A 12,464-nucleotide genomic window follows, 5' to 3' on the forward strand; every position below is an offset into this window, starting at 1 on the left:
GTACACATAGGGTATACGAAAGTAGGTAATTAAATAGTAGTTAGGATACACAATAAAAGTAGGATCACTATAAATAAGGAAAGTGGGGAGGAAGGAACAAGGTTTAAGTTTGTAATAAAAGGGTATATTATTGATTGTATATTGTTTAGTTAATACACTAGAGAACACATTAGGGAAATAAGAATAAGAATAGAGCAATGTAGACACTATAAGGGGATATAGTGAGGTTTACATATATATTATGGTTTATAGAAGTCACAAACACTAGAGGGGTATTCTAAATGAAATATAAGGGATGGGTACATTCCCTTTCCCCTCTTTATATAAATAATTATTAAAACTAAGAGATAATTTGAAACTAATGTTTATGAATGTTTGTTTAAGTGTACTTTTATGGAAACAAAACAATACAAATATATTAAACAAAAAAAAAATATATTAAACACAATAAAAATGTGATATGCAGACCATCCTAACAATACCCTATTAGACATTTCATGTTACCCATAAGTTTGACTTAACAGTAGAAATGTTGGAATAGCTGACAATATCATATCTGAACTTCTAGGGAAATTGTGGAGCTGAGCTAGCATGGTGATAATGCATTCTCGGAGGGCTAGAAAACACTAGAATATGAAAGAAGATATAAAAGCCACTAAAATCCCATTTAAGTTTGTGATACAACTCACAGGCTTGTGGATGACATATCCCATAATCTAGTGGTCTTAATGGCCTTCCATATTCCCTGGCATCTAGCATTATTTTAGGCCAGATCTCTCTGTCAAGCAGTGTTTTTTATGCCCAGTAGTTAATAGATCCTGGCACCCAGGCTCTGACCCCAGGTCTTCTTCTGAGTGCCCCAGGTCTTCTTCCGAGTGCCCCAGGTCTTCTAAGTGCCCCAGGTCTTCTTTGATCCAGGTGTTACTATTATCTCAAATTACCATTCTATAACTAACCTTTTGAACTAAATGTTACCATTATCCCAAATCATTATTCTATAGCTAACTATAAAATACGAGTTGTGACTGTTTAGGGGTGATGATTGGGCTGATCATCTTCTCCTCCACTTTCTGACTTGCATGTGAAACAGTTGAATGGACAGACACTCTGCATCTGGAAAAAAGGAAAAATAATATATAAGGATCCCTGGTTTAACATCTGGGAGAAACAGGAGGTTTTTCTTTCCCTGGAGTCTTACTGAGCGGGAGAAGAGGATACACAGCTCCGAACATTTTTTGATGAATGCTACATGCTGGGATCATAACTGTTTGATCTCCGTATATCTATCACTGAATGACGTTCAGCGCTGTACTATTTAATACAATCTGTGACTGTTTAGGACCAAAATATTTTTTTCAAAACATTTACAATAGAACCAAATCTGGAGCAATGTAGAATTTTGTAAAGCCCAAGACAGGCATTTTAAAACATCAGATTACTTGGCAATCTAAGGTACTTTTGGGTGTCTCAGTCCAGGACCAGGGCTCTTGCAGTGTCCAACTCCTGTATGGGCCTGTACGGATGGCCTATTTCATTGCTATTTAAGTCTATGAAGGTGCAAAAGCCACATAAAGCAGGACATATACACCGTCAAAAAATTCTGAATGATCTCAGAAGCATCTCATGTCAATGAACGCTCTTGTTATCACATGGGCACCGCAGCTTAACTGGCTGCTGGTCTGTTTCTCCCTCTCCCAGTCTGGACTCTGCTGTACAGGGGATTGAAAGAGGTTGTTACTAGGTGAGATTCAGGTACTTTGAATTAAAAAACACGACATAGGGAGCAAACAGGATAAAGACAGATTTTCACTGTAAACCAGTAGTAGGCAACCTTGGCAATCAATCTATGGTGAAATTACAAATCCCAATCATACTTCTGCCTTTGGGAGTCATTTCTATGACTGTCAGTCTTGCAATGCCTCATGGGACGTAGTTTAACAACAGTTGGAGTGCGGAGGTTGCCTATCCCCGCATATAAAAGTAGTGGTCGGGGGCAGGTTTTATTCTTACATACTTTAGAGCAGTCGAGGGAGGAATTTATGTCTTGTGCTGTAACCTTGTAGTAAACCTGTTGCACGATCTGTCTTGCCGCTCCTGTTTAGCATTGCCTTGCCATGCAACAGAAATTATAAATATCCCACTGTGATTTTTATCTTGATCGTGTTATATTACAAGTCATCTTTTTAACCACTTCCCGGCCGGCCGTTGTAAAAAAAAAGGCCGCCGGGAACTTCCTGGATCTGAACGGGCGTTTTTAGACGTCCCGCCCCCCGATCAGGCGCGCTCAGTGCATTTCAGTGTCATCAGTGCCACATTTGCAGCACATATCATCAGCACTCAGTGCCAGCAGAACACGTCAGTATCTAGCACCGTGCCAGCCTACTAGCGCCAATTAGCTTGTGACGCTCACATTACCAAGTACCAGTGTGATTCAGTGCCCCCAAGTATACGCAGATATGTCCCAAAAAAAGTACAGCAGTGAGGAGGCATTTCAGATCCTCAACATGTCTGGTGAGAGTGACGGAGACGCCTCAGATTCTGGATCAGAGTACGAACCTGTGGAGGGCAGCGGTTCAGTATCCTCTGATTCCGAAGAAGAAGTTGTGCCCACTAAAAGAGCCAGGCGTGCTGTGCAACATCCAGCTGACATGCAGCAGCCAAGCACCAGCCCTGCCGCTCATCCACAAGCACAGGCATCCACCAGTACCACCGCTCATCCCCAAGATCAGCCACAAAGAATCAGGCCCCAAAGAGCACATACTAGTGAAGTACCAGAGGCACTTTCAAATCCCTTGTGGCTACCCTATAATTCAGCCGCACCGGTCATCCCCCCATTTATTGCCAATCCAGGGGTCCAAGTGGAGACGGAAAATTTTACACCTATCACATTTTTTTATTTGTTCTTCACTGATGACCTCTTCAATTTGATTGTCACTCAATCCAACCTTTATAATCAGATGATTAATTTATGCCCCTTGAAACCCTCATGGTGCTCCTTGGATGTTTGGCCCCTCCATGCGGCTAGGGTGTGAAAAAGTCTCATATGTGTGGTATCCAAATACTCGGAAGGAGTAGCAGAATGTGTTTTGGGGTGTAATTATGAGTATAACTATACTGTGTATAAGAAATATCTTATTAACTGACAACTCTGTTTTAAAAAAATACATTTCCATTTTCTTTCTTCATTTTTCAAAAACTTGAGGCAAAAAAATGAAATCTTCAAAACACTCACAATGCCACTTATTAAATACATTGGGGTGTCTGCTTTCCAAAATGGGGTCATTTTGTGGGAGTTTCTATTGTCCTGGCACTCCAGGGTCTCCAAAAATGTAACAGGTAGAAAGGGGATCAGATGATTAATTTATGCCCCTTGAAACCCTCATGGTGCTCCTTGGATGTTTGGCCCCTCCATGCGGCTAGGGTGTGAAAAAGTCTCATATGTGTGGTATCCCCATACTCGGAAGGAGTAGCAGAATGTGTTTTGGGGTGTAATTCTGAGTATACCTATACTGTGAATAAGAAATATCTTATTAACAGACAACTTTGTGGAAAACAAAAAAAAAACTTAATTTTTTGATAGCTTGTGCCAAAAAATTACATCTTTAAAACACCCAGCATGCATCTTATCAAACACCTTTACCCCATAATACATCTGACAGACAGTACCATGGTACTGAGAGAGCAACCCCATGACATGAGGGCGCAATTATTTGTCTCTCGTGTGCACCAGGGGACCTGCTCTTTAGTCATAGACCCCGTTAATGAGGATGACCAAGGAATATATGAACTCCACCTGGAGATCGACGGGTTCAAATACAACCCCATTCCGAAGGTCAGCATCATTGTCCGGGATAAGGATCAAGACTCGGGTAAGTTTTATATATACTCTTGTATATACCTTCAGCTGTTTACTAGCAAAGCCGTGTGATCACCATGTTATAGCTGATTACATGATCGGGAGTCGCGCTTCGTGCCCCTATCAAATAGGATTTTGATAGGAGGTGATGGTGAATTGGCAGCTCAATTTGCTATTTAGGGGATGCCTAGGCCAGTTCTTCTTTTAACTTTTTTATATTTTCTCTGCAGGAAATCATCCAAAGAAAATGGATACCCCGAGATCGAGATCCTTGGTTAATGATGAGGCAGATGACAACACTCAGGCCACCACTATGTACCAAGAGGACTCTACTTATCCTGTCAGTGCGATCATCCAGACACTGGCTGAAGAGAATGTAGAGTATGAATTGGTCTCCCATAGTGAAATCTTGCCGATAAGAACGCAGGATCATCATCAGGATGGATCATGGCTTGACCTGTTTTTATACAGTATGTCAAAAAACGGTCAAATCATCTACATTGCCATCCCAGCAGCCATAGGCCTTGTTGTTCTAATAGCGGCCTGTATAGGAGGATGCTTTATTGGGTAAGTGCAATGCTTTCATGTGTTTATCTTTCCAAAAACATTTAAATTCGGGTAGCCCCTCTACAGCAGAGCTTAGACTAGGGTTGTGCTTCAGGTACTTACATGGTTTGCATTGAAAAAATACATGTAAGGATGAAGTCATGAATACAGAATTGCATTTTAATTGCAGAATTTTATATTAGACTTATATTTTCTACTATCTTTATTTTCACAGCATTCGGTGGTACAACTGCTGTATAAGACCCGAAGATAAGTACAGGGCTATGGAAGAGGGACGTCCTGTTAGAAATCTAGCAGGATTAGATCCATCTCCATCAGTCGTTGTCTCAATATCACCAGGAATGACTCCTCCAGTCATTCATATGCCAGCACCTTCTACAGCGCCAGCTTCCTGCCCATCATATATCATCACCATTGATCCAGCTGGAGAGTGATTCTTTAGGGACCACTCAATGCTGTAGGGCTGCTGTCAGTGTACGTTGGTCAGGACGACCAACGTACACTGACAGCAGCCCTCCAGCTCTGAGTGTATCCCTGCAATTCCCTAGAAAAGGCTCAGATCGTCTTGCTCTGTTGCCCAGTCTAGGGACACCTCTGCTGTTTCAGCATAGCAGGGATATTCAAATTGCATGTAGCTCCAAAATGCTGATCGGGAGATTCTTCCGATGACCCAACCCCCTGCACCAACAAGTCGTCTAGCCTTTTAGGCCGGCATCCGTAGTGATGATTTTCTATGACAGTGGGAGGAAGGAATTTCCTAACTCCTAAGCTGGATTCCTGAGCCATCAGGCCAGATATAACCTGGTTCTGGGCATCAGGACAACTGGTTTGTCTCGAGACTGAACGGATTTGCCCCACGATGACAGGATGTTGTGTTGGAGCAATCTACAATGAAATCCAGATACTCCAAGCGGAGTATTGGTTACTTTTGTAACTATGTTGATTGGTTTTGATTAAATGAAACTATACATATTCTATATATATGACTTTGTGACACATTTCTATATATTCCTCTATACACATTTCTGACACATGCAATCAGAATAACATCATATTACCACTGGAACTATTTGGCCTAAGACAAAATAACACCATATTACTAATTGAAACATTTTATATATATTCGCAATAATCCAGATACACCTTTAGTCAATGTAGGGTGCAGGGCACAGTATAGAAATAGTCAACGCTTTACGGGGGCTCATGGAAATACCCTTTTAATCTGGGCTTACTAGGGGAGAACATGTATCAGGAGTGTGGTGGCTTGAAATTGGATGCCATTTTGTCTAGTGTGTGAGAATGCATAGAGCTCTTCAGCAGCTGATTTGCCATTTTCTGCATTTGAAACATTTAAAACAGACAGAATAACTTCATGCTTCCATTGACACACAAGATCAAATTAAACTATGTTATAGTGCCAGAATAACACTATACCGTCACAAAAGAAAACTTGGTTTGTCTCATAACTGAACGGATTTGCCCCACGTCGACAGAATGTTGTGTTGCAGGGTTCTGGAGCAGAACTGAGCAAATGGAAATGCTTCGAAGGCTACCATCAAGCTCAGAATTCTCATGCAGAATCGCAGAGTTGGGTGGCTCCTGTACAGTAGTGTACGATCTGGGAGCGGAGCATCAGAAGCTTTTCCTAAGGAAGAAAAACTTTGGCTGGAGCAATCTACAATGAAATCCAGATCCTCCAAGCAGAGTATTGCGTACTTTTGAATTATGTTGATTGGTTTTGATTAAATGAAACTATACCTATTCTACATATATGACTTTGTTATTAAATTCCTTATGTTTCTATACACGTTTCTGACACAAGCAATCAGAATAACACCATATTACCAAAGGAAACATTTGGCCTAAGACAAAATAACACAATATTACTAATTGAAAAATTTGATATATATATTCCCAATTGAAGGATTGTGAATGAAAGCCCCCGCTTTGTTTAATAGTCCAGATACACCGTTAGGCAATGTAGGGTGGAGGGGACACTATAGAAATAGTCAACACTTTATGGGGTCTCCTGGAAATACCCTCTTAATCTGGGCTTACTAGTGGAGAACATGTATCAGGAGTGTTGAAATGGCTTGAAATTGAGTATTCATGGCTTGAAATTGGATACCATTTTGTCCAGTGTGTGAGAATGCATAGAACTCTTCAGCAGCTGATTTGGCATTTGAAGCATTTACGAAAGCCAAAAGAACATCATGATTCCAATATTCACACAAGATAAAATGAAACCATGTTATAATGCCAGAATAACACTATGCAATCACAAAATAACACCGGTACTATTGTACAAAAGACACAATCAAAACATGATATGCAGACCATCCTAACAATACCCTATTAGACATTTCATGTTACCCATAAGTTTGACTTAACAGTAGAAATGTTGGAATAGCTGACAATATCATATCTGAACTTCTAGGGAAATTGTGGAGCTGAGCTAGCATGGTGATAATGCATTCTCGGAGGGCCAGAAAACACTAGAATATGAAAGAAGATATGAAAGCCACTAAAATTTCATTTAAGTTTGTGATACAACACACTGGCTTGTGGCTGACATATGCCATACATCCTGGTTCTAGTGGTCTTAATGGCCTTCCATATTCCCTGGCATCTAGCTTTATTTGAGGCCAGATCTCTCTGTCAAGCAGTGTTTTTTATGCCCAGTTAGGGTTGCCACCTGTCCAGGATTCACCCGGACAGTCCAGGTTTTGAATGCTGTGTTCGGGTTTCATGGCAGCTGAAACCCGGACACAAGATGTCAGGCAGACAGGGGCAACCAAAATTAAGATAGGGGCTACTAGCCCCCCTGAAAATAATCTCACCTGTGCTATTTACATATGAATAAGCCGCCACTCATTCTCCCAAAAAGATTTTCCGTCAGTCGCTACAGTGTTTGGGTTTCGCTGGAAGAAAAGGTGGCAACCCTATGCCCAGTAGTTAATGGATCCACTGACCCCAGGTCTTCTTCTGAGTGCCCCAGGTCTTCTTCTGAGTGCCCCGGGTCTTCTTCTGAGTGCCCCAGGTCTTCTAAGTGCCCCAGGTCTTCTAAGTGCCCCAGGTCTTCTTTGATCCAGGTGTTACTATTATCTCAAATTACCATTCTATAACTAACCTTTTGAACTAAATGTTACCATTATCCCAAATCATTATTCTATAGCTAACTATAAAATACAATCTGTGACTGTTTAGGACCAAAACATTTTTTTCAAAACATTTACAATAGAACCAAATCTGGAGCAATGTAGAATTTTGTAAAGCCCAAGACAGGCATTTTAAAACATCAGATTACTTGGCAATCTAAGGTACTTTTGGGTGTCTCAGTCCAGGACCAGGGCTCTTGCAGTGTCCAACTCCTGTATGGGCCTGTACGGATGGCCTATTTCATTGCTATTTAAGTCTATGAAGGTGCAAAAGCCACATAAAGCAGGACATATACACCGTGCTAAAATTCTGAATGATCTCAGAAGCATCTCACTCTCATGTCAATGAACGCTCTTGTTATCACATGGGCACCGCAGCTTAACTGGCTTCTGCTGCTGCTTCTCCCTCTCCCAGTCTGGACTCTGCTTTACAGGGGATTGCAAGAGGTTGTTACTAGGTGAGATTCAGGTACTTTGAATTAAAAAAATTAATTTAAAGATATATTAATGAATACAGATTTGTGCCTTATATGGAACAGAACAAATGAGCTGTCAATGGCATATTTAGTAGAGCAAAGTGAACAAACTGAACTGTCATGATTTGGGAACTGGAGCATCAGGAATCGTAAACTCCGGGTCTTTTGCAGAGTAGTATATTGTGATTGAATTAGGAATGTGCAGGGATTCAAGTCTCTGAAGATGCAGGGACAGTGTGACCGCACAACAAACGTAGGTGTGCCAGAGTCGCAGGATCTAAGGAGCCGCCTGGTCTTCACCAGAGCCACTGATGGTGTGGATGTTGAGCTGCGGGGCAGCTCCCAGGTTGCGGCTCTCTGACACACTCGCGCAGGCACAGTGCCAGCAGGTACTCATGGACCAAAGCACACTAGACACGACATAGGGAGCAAACAGGATAAAGACAGATTTTCACTGTAAACCAGTGGTAGGCAACCTGATGGTGCAGCTAATGGTAATAAAGGCAGATTTTTGGTTGTTGTACAGTGAGAGTTATGAGTGAGGCAGTGACGGACCTCTTACAAAGCCTGGAGTAGTCACCTGAGAACCCCACTGACCACCTGAAAGCCCACGCTGGCCACTTAAGAGCCCGGACAGGCCATCTGAGAGCCTCACTGACCACCTGATAGCCGCACTGGCCACCTGAGAGTCTGAACTGGCAACCTGAGAGCCCGACTGGCCAACTGAGAGCACCACTTACCACCTGAAAGCCAGCACTGGCCACCTGAGAGCCTCACTGACCATCTAAGAGCTTGTATTGGCCATCTCAGAGCCCCACGGGCCACCTCAGAGCCCCACGGGCCACCTGAAAGCCCGCACTGGCCACGTGAAAGCCTGCATTGGCCACCTGAGAGCCCCACTGACCATCTGAGAGCCTGCACTGGCCACCTGAGAGCAGGAAACAAGTTCAGGGCTCCCACTGATTCTGCATTATGGGGAGTTGTATAATTATATATTACAATGTAATACAGAGCATCTACATTGTTACAAAATTATTAGAATACAATCATCTTTCTTACTACTTTTTTTCCCTGCCATCAATTTATTACACTAAGTTGTGGCGCCTTTTTCCCCCCCGCCGTACTGACGCAGGATACCTCTACCTGTTGACTAAGAGCCGTCCAACACCAGCCATGTCACACCTTCCACAGTCTGTCACCTAGGCTTCACATTTGGAATGTGCTTGATACATACTATTGTTTGGTATTGAATGTTACATGAGGCTAGATCACTGTTCTTACCCTGTTACAAATCAGATCTCCTTCTACAGGCTGCAAGGGTCCAAGGGCCATACAATTTTTGGCTCTCAGGTTGTAGGCTGGGCGCCATGATTTAAAGCAGGGGTGCCCATTTGGTCGATCGCGATCTACCAGCCGATTGCAAAGCAAACACTGGTAGATCGCGATCCACTCACTGACTAATGTGCCTGAGTTCCGGGTGTGGGCGATCGCACTACAGGTGGGGGGCATGGCTGCGGTGCCATTGACCTCAATGCACAAACACACCCTGTCTCGCAAGGAGCTGGCCGGCTTACGTTCCAGAGGCCAAAGGCTCTGGAACACAGACTTTGTGGTGTGAACCGGCACACAGACAGACCGCAGAGAGAGAGGAGAGACAGCAGTGCGAGAGAGAGGCAGTAGTCCCAGTAACAATTTGAATGTGTTTGTTTTTTAAATAAAGATGTTTTTTCGTTGGTAGATCTCCAGACAAAAAATTGTGGGCACCTCTGATTTAATGTGTATGTAAACCCAATCACCATAATTGTATATAAACTAGGGATGCACCGATACCGATACAAGCATCGGTATCGGCGGCGATACCGAGTATTTGCATGAGTATTTGTAGTCATGCAAATACTCTGATATCTAAAACGAGTACCTGTGTCCGCCATCTTCGACCGCCGCACACAGGACCGTGTCTGCATTTATGCAAGATGGCCGCGAACTCCTTCTCCACGGGCGAACGGCCAAAAGCAGACTCCGCCTTCAATTACTCCGTCCTCACTCCTGATTGGTGGGGAAGTCTGTCAATCATCCAATCGGCCAATCAGCGTGAGAAGAGGCCAGCATGGACAGATGACTAGGCTGTGACACAAGTGGATGAAGCAGACGGAGAAGACGGAGAAGAAGGTTAGCAGCACTGCTGGGGCTGGGCACAGGATGGGGGGTGGGCACAAGATGGCATAAAAAGTTATATTTGCCTGCTGTAATGCAATTAGGTTTATAAATTATAAACACTACTGCTTGCTATTCTATCTAACTAAGCCTTGTTAGATAGAATATTGTTGTGCCACACTACAGGTGTGGGCTGGGCACAGGATGGCAAAAAAAGTTATATATGCCTGCTGTAATGCTATTAGCTCTATGTATGAAAAAATAAATTCACTACTGCTATTGCTATTCTTCTAACTAAGCCTTGTATCCCCATAGTGGGGAAAATGGATGAGGCTGAGCACATGTCAAGGCCCGAACACTGTAGTGCATATAGTGTGGAACAGTTACTGTATATCTAATTCTGCATACCTGGCTGTATATTATAAATTGTTTAATAATACAGCCAGGTATGCAGAATTAGATATAGCTGTGCCACACTACAGTGTTCTGAAGTCTGGACATGTGCTCGTCTATTTTCCCCACTATGGGGATACAAGCCTTAGTTAGCAATGGCATGATCTAGTGCAAAAGTATGGATTCCAGCCAGGGAATCATAGCTGAGTGAATACAGCATGAATAAATAAAATAATTGTTTTTTCCATTGCTGAATATTGATTATATAAAATAAAGATTCATTTATCTTTGACCATGCTGTATTAATATAACATGGGCCGGCTGTTAGTCGTGTGAATGAGGTCTTAAGCTAAATTACGTTTTTTTTCACTTTTCTACACAATTCCATCTGCTTCCATCCTATCCATATGCCATCTTGTGGACTTTTTTCAAATGGCACGTTGAGATTTTACTAACAATGTCACTTCAGCATGACATTAGCATTTTGTTGTGTATTGAGCCATGTTACATATCAACGTGAATGGCGGAGCGTGAGCAATAATTTAAGGGCCATCAATCACTGATAACGCTAAACTGATGAGCAATAAAAGCTTTTAAAGCGTCGCCTATGGCCAATTTTGCATGCACGGACATTCTTAAGGCTTGACATGTTTGGTGTTTACCTGATTTGACCCCATCTTTGATATGTTACCAAAAAATTGGATAATAAATGTTTCATTACATAACATAGGGAAAACAGTTTTTTCTTTCAAATTTTTCTGTGTTATTTCGTTAAACAGTAAAAAAAATTAAATAATTTTTTTTTTTTTTTAACCAAGGTGAAGTGCATTATATATTGGAGCCTTTCAGAGACATCCGCATAATGTCAGTGGTGTGGAACTATTTTGAAATTAACGAGAACAATGTATGCATGGCAGAATGCAAACTTTGCCCTGCAAAAATATCCAGAGGTGGAACAAAGACAAGTTCTTTCAATACAAGCAATCTTATAAAAAAAAGTATTGGTAAATGGTATTGGCGAGTACTTTAAAAAAGTATCGGTACTCGTACTCGGACCTAAAAAAGTGGTATCAGTGCATCCCTAATATAAACTTTAACATGTTCTAGTAATTTCACAAATCATCTGCAATATTTTTACATCTGCAGCTTTCATTTAAAAAATACCCAGTGACCCTGCTATGAAGGTCCTTGTTCAGGCACTTCCTGTCATAGGGTGGCAACTCTCCCAAATGTTCTCTCCCAAATGTTGGCATTGTCATTCTGTCACACACACTCTCCCAATAAAGTCTACAAGCGGCTGTGCTGATGCACATTGGACAGGTACGGTTCACTGTTGTCACCATCAGCAAATATAATGGATCTACTGGCAGGATCAACAGATAATAAAACTATGTTACCGAAAAAAAACTGCTATGGTAATGCTAGTGACAGAAGGCAGAATATATGTTATTATTCACTTTGCTCATAGTCACATTCTGTGTACACAATGAAGGAATATTCTGCATTCTGTACATGTAATCTCTCATATCAACTGCACCTGCAACCTAACTGTGATGACACAACCTTAGATTTGGTCACGCCCATTTTTTGTGACATCACTGTGAAGCCGCCTACAAAAGCATCCGTCTTTTATATTTTACCAAATAATTGGGGTGATAATAAATGTTTCATAACATTTAATAGGGAAATGGGTTTTTTTCAAAATTTAGGGTACTTTTTTTGATATATAGTAAAAAATAAAAACCGCAGTGGTGATTAAATACCACCAAAAGGAAGCTCTATCTGTCCCCAAAGAATGGTATAAAATGTATTTCGATAGAGCTTTGCATGACGGAATAAACGTCAGTCAAAGTACCGCAG

The sequence above is a fragment of the Nanorana parkeri genome, unplaced genomic scaffold, assembly GCF_000935625.1.
Source record: "Nanorana parkeri isolate BGI_ZX_2015 unplaced genomic scaffold, ASM93562v1 scaffold12, whole genome shotgun sequence".
Classification (NCBI taxonomy): Eukaryota; Metazoa; Chordata; class Amphibia; order Anura; family Dicroglossidae; genus Nanorana; species Nanorana parkeri.